At 39.3% G+C, this 8,968-nt stretch overlaps 1 pseudogene; it reads left to right on the forward strand.

Annotated features, from left to right (window-relative positions):
• LOC149050474 (uncharacterized) overlaps nucleotides 1-709 on the forward strand; it is a 3,877-nt pseudogene extending 3,168 nt beyond the window's left edge.
• The last annotated feature ends 8,259 nt before the right edge of the window (nucleotides 710-8,968 follow it).

Consider the following 8,968-nt stretch of genomic DNA (forward strand, 5'->3'; position numbering starts at 1 on the left):
TGGAATTTCTGGTAGGGTTGGGAGATTCAAACCTAAAACCTTCCTTGGGCGAGGTACGAATATCTCCTAGAGCACCACGCTAATGACAATTTGTTGCTGCCAAGAATGCATTCTTTAAGGTCAGAACGGATGAGGGAACTTGTCACAACGACTTGTCCTCACGCCTTATTGCAGTACACACTGAGTGACTTCTCCCCTGAAGTTTTCCAGCCTCAAGGATCAGTGAAACAAATTTAGGAGGTAAAAATTAAGATAAAGAAGGATTTATTTGCCTGTGCTTGGTTATAAAATGTATCATTAAATTGTCATTGGTTTGCTTGTGAAAAAGGGGCCTATCCAATGTTCTAAATTAACAAGTGGCCTGGTTTGAGTATCTACTTTGGGGATTTAGCTTTTCTCTTAACATTTTGCTTATTTTTATCCTAGACATGACTGAGACCACACAGATTTAATTGTAATGGTGGCTCTAGGAAAACCATCCCAAAAAGAAGTGAAGATGGATCAATCACAGAAGATGAAAAAATCTTCAATCTTAGCCTTTTACGAGGCAAGAACAAGATGACTCAGAGCGATTGCAAACTCACTCCGCAATGAGGGCCACATTACCATACGTGAATCTGAGGAGGAAAATCAGGGATCAGTAACTCGTGGTGATGTTAAAGTAGTCAAGGAGATCATTATGGAAGAGTCTGTGGTTAAGGACTCTTAATTGCTGAGTATATGCTTTGTAACAAAAACCTTAGATTTAGATGTATGCAAGACCGTTTTTGATAACTGGATGTTTAAGTAGACTTGTCCTCACCAGCCATTGCGAGGCCCGTGATCAGAGTTGACACACATAGCACAGCAGTTGCCACTCAGTTGCAAAACTTATTTCCTGCCGTTTGGAAAGAGATCATCATTTGGTGGGAAATCGAACAGAGATAAGAAGCCTCCTACCAAGAAGACCAAAGAAGATGTTGTGCATAAAGATATGGTCCTTCTGCCTTCCCCTGATATCAGGTCGGTATTCACTCATCAAATGAAATGGCGGATGGAAAACAGCAGTTTCGTCATACATGCCTTCCCAGTTGACATGTCTCTGCAAGAGGAAGATTTCAGGGCTCAAATTAGAGAGTTGTTCGAGAGACTAATTTTAAATTCATGAAGTCCTACTAGGAACAAATAGTATCACCAAAGTTAGCCAATGGCGTGTATTTCACTGCTTCAGATGTCCTCGTGCTTTCTGGACAGGGAAGCATTTATATTCAACCAGAAAGTGATATCTCTACTGCCCTGATGAGCTGATCACTCATTGGGCTTCAATTATACTGAAACAGTCAATCACCGAGGAGCAAGGTCTTATCCTATATGTATTTGCAAATCTTAAGATCAAGGTATCAAATGAGAAGTTCCTAAAAATAGAAAAGAATATCTTTAAAGATGCAATTTAACATCAAGTGGAACAGCTACAATGACTCTCTCATTACCATTTGGAGTTTTGAGATCATAGTACAGATCAATCACAACACAAACGCTGTCAATCATTGACACTGGCATGAATGCTCCGACACATTCAACTTAGAATGATGGAAAACATACTTGAATGGGAAAACCACAATAAAACCTTGAGTGTGGGTGGACTTTATGCCAATGAACAGCAGGTACGGGAAGTCTATAGTTTCACCACTTGGGGATCAAATGGTCACAGTATACAAAAGAAATACTGTATGATTCCTTTGTATAAAGAAGGAAACATGTTATTCTAAATTCCAAATAAGTTTGTTCTTACTTGTTACACGCCAAAAAAAGTTCATAGAAGATGATTGCTTAAAGCTCCTTACCATTACTTGGCTCTGCATTTTTGCATCCTATCATGCCATTTTTTCCAACTATGCAAGCTTCAATAGCCTTTATCGTATATCAACAAAAAGCTAATATTTTCAACTTTCTTCAAATGGCGGCCAAATATGGTCCAACCAGTTCCCTACCATATCGAACGAATCCCAAAAAGGCAGAACCCAGAAGCCTTTGCAGACTTTTTCCGCCCCATTTCCAAAAACTACCCACTCTTGTAATGAACGTAATGAGAATGCCCAATACACCCGAGTGGCTGCATAGATTTTGGCTCTTGAATTTTATCGAATTTTTATCCTCCATTCGTCATTTAAAGTGTTTTATTATACCTACCTCAATCTTAACTACTTCATGTTGCGGTTGTTGATGTATACGAGAAATTTCCTTTTTTCATTGTAGAATTGCTGGAAATCGACAAGCAAAAACCTTGGTCATGGACTAATGCACCGGCCCTTATCAAGACAAGTATGGCTAACTCTTAAGAATCTCAACTTGCTCGCTCCGAGGAGAGGACAACGTGGGAGAAACCGCCTACGACGGCTAAACGATACACCTATCAATGTTCGTATTCGTGTAGAGTGTCAGCAAAACTTCCAAGAGAAACGGCGTGGTGCAAACCAAAGTAACTTATTAAATATTCCAGTCGACATCTTTGCAGCTAAGACAACCTCTCATAGGACCTTGCATTCAGCAATCAATGGAAATAATTCTCAGAAATCAAAAATAATCGTGGCACACTTGAACGTACGATCATTGAAGACAAGAGAGCATTTGATTCAAGTGAGTAACTTAATGGATGAAAAGAAGTATGCAATCTTAGCATTTCAGAATCTTGGCTAAATTCAAGTGTAAAGAACACTGAGGTCGAAATTGACGGATACAGTTTGTCAAGACTGGACAGACCGAGAAACATAAAGAATGCGTTTGGTGGTGGGGTGTGCATGTACATGCACAAGACATTGAAGTCTAAAGTACTTAAAGACCTATCCGGAATATCAGACACTGGTTTTCACCAATTATGGATGCAAGTTCAGCACAAAACGCTCAATTCACTCTTGCTGTGCGTCTCTTACAAGCCTCCTGATTGTGATATTTCCTGCTTTGAAGACTTCAGGGAACGTTACACGCAAGCGCTTGCTTATGGCCTACCTATTCCAGTGGTCGGAGATCTCAACTGTGATTTGATCGTTAGTTCTTCTAAATCAAACACATTATACAACCTATGTACAAGTCTGAATATGAAGCAGCTTATTACCCAGCCCACAAGATTGACGGAAACATCTAAAACTCTGATTGATGTCATTTTTACTTCAAACCCGGCAATAACTGTGGATAGCGGTATAGTAGAGACTCACATCAGTGATCATTATTTAGTCTTTGCTGTGTTAAATCTAAGGATGCTCAAGCCACCGGCTGCTTACGTTGTCGCTAGGAGCTATAAGCACTACGATCCTCAAAGCTTTTTGAGCGACCTTAACAAGATCCCTTGGTATGAAAACATTTTGTCTGACGATGTAAATGAGAAACTTCTCCACTGCTGTGCTTAAATAAAACTTTTCCATTTCTGCTTGTGTGGGCGCTGACACTTCTGGTTTTGTGGCAGGACCGTCAGTAAAGACTTCCAAGTAGTTCTTTGGAACCTGAAGTCCCTCATCAGGATTCTCTGTCATTTCATCAAGGTCAGCTTTCATTTTCTTAGCTATCGACTGTTTTCCATGTATTGCACACAGCATCTAGTTCTCTTTTTTCACTTTTACAAAGATTTTTTCACTTAGTTATTTCAATTTACTAACTTTTATATATAGCTGCCTATATAAATTTCGTATAAAACAAATTTTTGTTTCCTACTTCTACTACTACTTCCTTCTTCTGGCTGGTAGTTGTATTTAAGGTTTGAAATTGTTGGTCTCAGTTCCTCGTGACTCAGTGACCATTTTTTTATTCATGATGTATAATACTGTAGACACTGTCATACACTACAAATTTAAAATACAAATTACTTAGAACACTGAGAAATAGTACAAATGAGGAGCCAGGAGGGTAAATAGCTGTTTTCAAATCAGCTTCCAGTTCACTTAAGTTGCTTAGATTAAACAAATGAGGGAGAACAGAACTATACTTACAAGGTAGATATTAAAGCAAATGTTCAGAGGGTTGCTCAGAGAAATTGAAGATTTTAAGTTATAATAAGTCTAGAAGGATTTTTTCACAAAGATTACTTCCTAAATAGACAACTGTTTGTTTTCTAGAGTTATTGCACACTTGAGGTTTACATAACTTTTGTTGGGAAGCATATCTGGTGTTGTATCCATGAATATTACTTGCATTATGAAAATGGTTTTGGAAGGGATCCACTTAGGCAGGCCTTTGTGCCATGGATGCAAAAACTTTTAATCAAATTTGTTTATCAATACTACAACCATATCCATCTCTTAAATCTGCAAAGGACATATTCATGACTGGCAATGTATGGCACGCAGCATCTAGTTCTCTTTTTTCACTCTTACAAAGTTTTTTTCACTTAGTTATTTTAATTCACTAACTTTCGTAGATTGCTGCCTAAATTGCATGTGAAGCAAATTTTTGTTTCCTTTTTCTGACTGTTAGTTGTATTTAAGGTTTCAAATTGTTGGTCTCAGTTCCTAGCGACTCAGTGACTATTTTGTTTAATTTATGATGCGTAATAATTCATACACTATCATACATTACAAATTTAAAATACAAATTACTTAGAACACCGAGAAAAAGTACAAATGAAGAGCCAGGAAATAAAATTAAACAAAACGATGGAGAAAAGAACTATACTTAAAGAAATAGTAATCATGATAACGATAATGATGATAAGGGAAATATTAAGGCAAATGTTCAGAGTGTTGCTCAGAGAAATTGAAGATTTAAAGTTATAATATTGCACAATTAAGGTTTACATAAATTTTGTTGGGAAGCATTTCTGGTGTTGTATCCATGAATACTACCTGCATATTGAAAATGATTTCGGAAGGGATCCACTTAAGCAGGCTTTTGTGCTGTAGATGCAAAACCTTTAAATCATTGTGTTGATACACGTTTACCATAAGAATGTCTAGAATGTTGAGCAGATGGAGGGCGCTATCTGTTTGGTTATGAAATCTATCAATAACGGTGAGGCAAAACTCCCTCATGGTTGTTCTAAAGTGAGCAATCAATAATTGCTAAGAAGATACACATGTAAAATGCTTCTGCTCTTCTTTGTTCACCAGTGTTTCGTTGGCAGTGTGGCTGTCACTTGGAATTGAGATTGACAGAGTATTCTAAGGTTAATCACAATTATTCTCTCGAAGGAAATGGTAAGTAAGTTGGCACAGCTCTTCCATCCCTAACGCCTGGATAATTCATGTAAAATACCGTCTTTCTTTCGTTGTATTTTGAACCTCTCAATACCTGGATAATTAATGAGTTGATAAAGGATTGTGTTACGTGGGAAGACCGTATTAAAAGGAAAAATGGCAATTTTGCGAGTTTCCCTCAAAAACTAACAGAACTTCTTAGTAGGTTTTTTATAAGTAAATAGTGATTGAAATAAAATATTCCGAAGAATGTGATCTTTTGGCTGGGTTGAGTGAAGAGTATTGTATGCGACAGTGGGGGCAGATGGTTTGCCATTTGGCAGGATGACACAGTCACTACATATTTAGTTTGCTTTCTGAACCTGCTGAACAGAGTACAAAGTTGTAATGATAATCATTTACTCCCTGGTGCCAACTGTGAAGGACATCATCCACTTTTGAGATATTACTCAAATCACCTGAAGGAAGAAATGGAACAGATTGAAGGGAAGACATTGACCACTGAGAGAGGGGAGCAGGTTGACTGACTCAACTGATGCCATCTGACATAAAATGGATATCATCCCACTCACGAGAACTAAACAATTGTGTAACCTACTTTTCACCTTTTGCCAATGTTAATTAAAAAAAAGGGATTCATTGGTGGTTTTATTGGTGGCCTTAAAGCAACATGGTAACCATGGTGGTACACCGAGAGACTGGCCATTGCTGAGAAAGTGGAAAAGTCTTATGCTGTGTTTACACGAGCTTTTTACTGCGGTAGCAAAGTTTATTGACCTAGGTAAAATTTTCGTGAGTGTAAACGACAGCTGACACTTTGGTAAATGCCGCCCAAGACAATAGAAAGTTTACCGAGGTAATCGTTTTAATTACCATGTGAAAAGGCATGGTTACGCTCGGTAACCGAGGTCAAGATGACAGATATATCCGCTTGTGGCCGCGTAATATTTTACTTCCCGCGGTGAGCCGATCGTGTGATTGTCACGTCGTCCAGCAACGAAGCGTTTCACAATACCTGTTACAATCATGGATGAAAGAAGTGATGGTTCTTACGGCGAACAATCCGTCACGTAAAAGAAAAGAAGGCATTATAGTTTTATGCTTGGTATTATTTTCAACTTTCGCAAGAGAAACTTTGATCCTTCGTTGTGTAATCATTGTCGATGTATTTTCTCACCAGGGAGGATGATGCATATTCAACTTATCCACGACGTTTTTACCTACCATATAACCCCTCATACCATGCGTACCAACCGGCTGAATTTCCTCAGCAGTATTGTGGTATGAGGTCCTCGCCCGTACAAATGATGGCACAACAATTTGCTCCTGCTTCTCCGCTGCGGTCGGATTCTCCTGCGAGTTCCACCAGTGAAGAGTTATCAAGCACTGCGCCAAAGAAAAAAAACAGTCGATGGACTGAAACGGAGGAAAAAATTCTCATCGAGTTGTTCGGTGATAACGAAGAAAAGCTTCGCCATAAAGCATACAATTCGCCAGAATGGGAATCTATTGCAACTCAACTACACGAGAGATGCCGGCGAGAACACGTTTCAAGCGACAAGACGGCGCAACAATGTAAAACTAAAATGAGCAATCTCACAAAAAAATACAGGACAACCAAAGACAAACTCCGTACCACTGGTTATGGAAAAGGGGGAGATGAGGAGGCTGACAAGGAAGCAGAAGGCGGAGTTGAGCTTGTGTCTAGGCATTTTCAGGACATGGACGAAATTCTCGGCAAGCGAGAAGCCATCAATCCTCAACACGTGTTGGAGAGTAGTTCCCCCCGATCAAATCACAGAGTACCCTAGGAATTGATCAGGACATTCTTGACAAAGAAATTTTCGATGCAGAGATTGCCGCTGCTGCCTCCGCTCAAAATTTAAAGAGGAAAGTTGTCGGATCCGATGATCCTGATGATCTAACAGGCCCATCTTGTGAAGTATACACTTCTGACTAAGAGGAAGACCAGCCACTTGCCTTCGCAAAATCCTTGTTTTTAAAGAACAAAGGCAAAAAAGGAAAGTGCACAAGTTCACCAAAGAGTACTCCAAAGAATGCACCAAGAAATGCACCAAAGAGTCTAAAAGACGGAAAGAAAGCAGCCAGAAAGAAGGTTAAAGCAGCAGCAGCAGATGAGCCTACAGTGCTGTCATTTCTGGAAAGAGCCCAAGAGAGGGATGAGGCGTTCATGGAGCGAATGGCAGAAGCCGAGAGGGAAAGCAGAAGAGAACAACAAAAGTTTTCGATGGATGCTTTGAAGATGCTTGGAAACATTTTAAAGGACGTTGATTTTATGTATCATGACAAAATGTTGGATCAAGACAACTATATATGTAGCAGGACAATGATTCCAGACATGATGAATATAAAGAAGGCAAAAATTATTGCAATTGTTTCTGCAATTATTTAAAACTGATTTTGGAAATTACAATATCTGTTGATCAATTTTGAGAAATGAAATTATTATACACATTTCAAATTAAACCTCTAGGCATCTTTTAAAATACAAAAGTTATTTGTTTTTGATGATTTTTAGCAAAAACTTATGTAAAAAACTTTAACATCAGAAAGCTTTTGTAACTTTTAAACCCAAGTGAATTATATAATTGGTGTTCAATTACAAATGGAAAGGGACACAATTTCAATCTCAAAACATTGATTTCAGTAAATTTATCACATGTGTGGTTTCAACTTAACCCGAAAGATTCCAATAAAAATAGTAACTTTGGTTTAATGTTTTGACTATGATAAATAGTTCATAATATCTTCTCTAATGCCCCTTGCGTCAGACTGCTCATCTCCATTGCAAGAACTTTGATCCATTTCATCGTCATCCTCAACGGGGTCTATAGCACTCGGATCTCCAACATCTATACAAATATTGTGAAGGACACAACAAGCCATGATAGTGGTGGGGACTCTGCTTGTTTTTTCCTCCAGTGGTTTATAGAGACACCTCCAACGACCTTTCAAAATTCCGAAAGCTTGTTCTGTAACTACTCGGGCTTGGCTGAGGGCACGATTGAAACGCAATTGGCTCTCAGTTAATGTAGGTATTTGCTTAAAAGGCTTCATCAGCCAAACAGACAAGGGATACGCCGAGCCCCCTACCAGAAGAGGACCAACTTCGGAACTCCCAATTATCTTTGAAGGCCCGTTTAGCCAGGTACCTTGATCAATTTCTCTCTGTAGTTTGCTCAGACGGAGAATACGGGCGTCGTGAATGCTACCGGGATAGCCCCGTACTTACATCAAGAAATCTAAGACGCATCAGCGACACCTTGGATAACAATAGAATAATCTTGCTTTCGATTAAAGTATTCAATCCGTTCGTTGACAGGCACTGTTTTAAATGCAATATGACTACCGTCAACTGCTCCTACCACATGCGGGAATGGGGACTTGTTTGTGAACAAGCCAATGCTTTGTAGCACCTCTTGCTCAGTCTCTGGAAATTTAATAAATTCTGTAGCCCGTTTGGCAAGTGCTTCACAAAAGTCGTGCGTTATCAGCATAGCTGTACACCTCCCAATGCCAAATTGCAGCCCAGTCGATCTATACGTGTCTCCAGTAGCTGGGCGCCATAACGCTACTGCTACTCGCTTGTTTACAGGGATAGATTAGCGCAATCTCTCTTCGCCAAATCCGGTCCAACCACTCGTACAATGTACTCAAAAGTACGCCTTGATATCCTGAAATTTTCTTTCCACCAATCTTCAACGAAATCTCCTTGCAAAAGGCTCTCAAACCAGAACTGATTTCGTGGCCATACCCACGCACGTCTAGCACGTCTTGTATTTTTT

The sequence above is a fragment of the Pocillopora damicornis genome, chromosome 2 (genome assembly GCF_964200805.1).
Source record: "Pocillopora damicornis chromosome 2, jaPocDami1.2, whole genome shotgun sequence".
In the NCBI taxonomy this organism is placed as follows: domain Eukaryota; kingdom Metazoa; phylum Cnidaria; class Anthozoa; order Scleractinia; family Pocilloporidae; genus Pocillopora; species Pocillopora damicornis.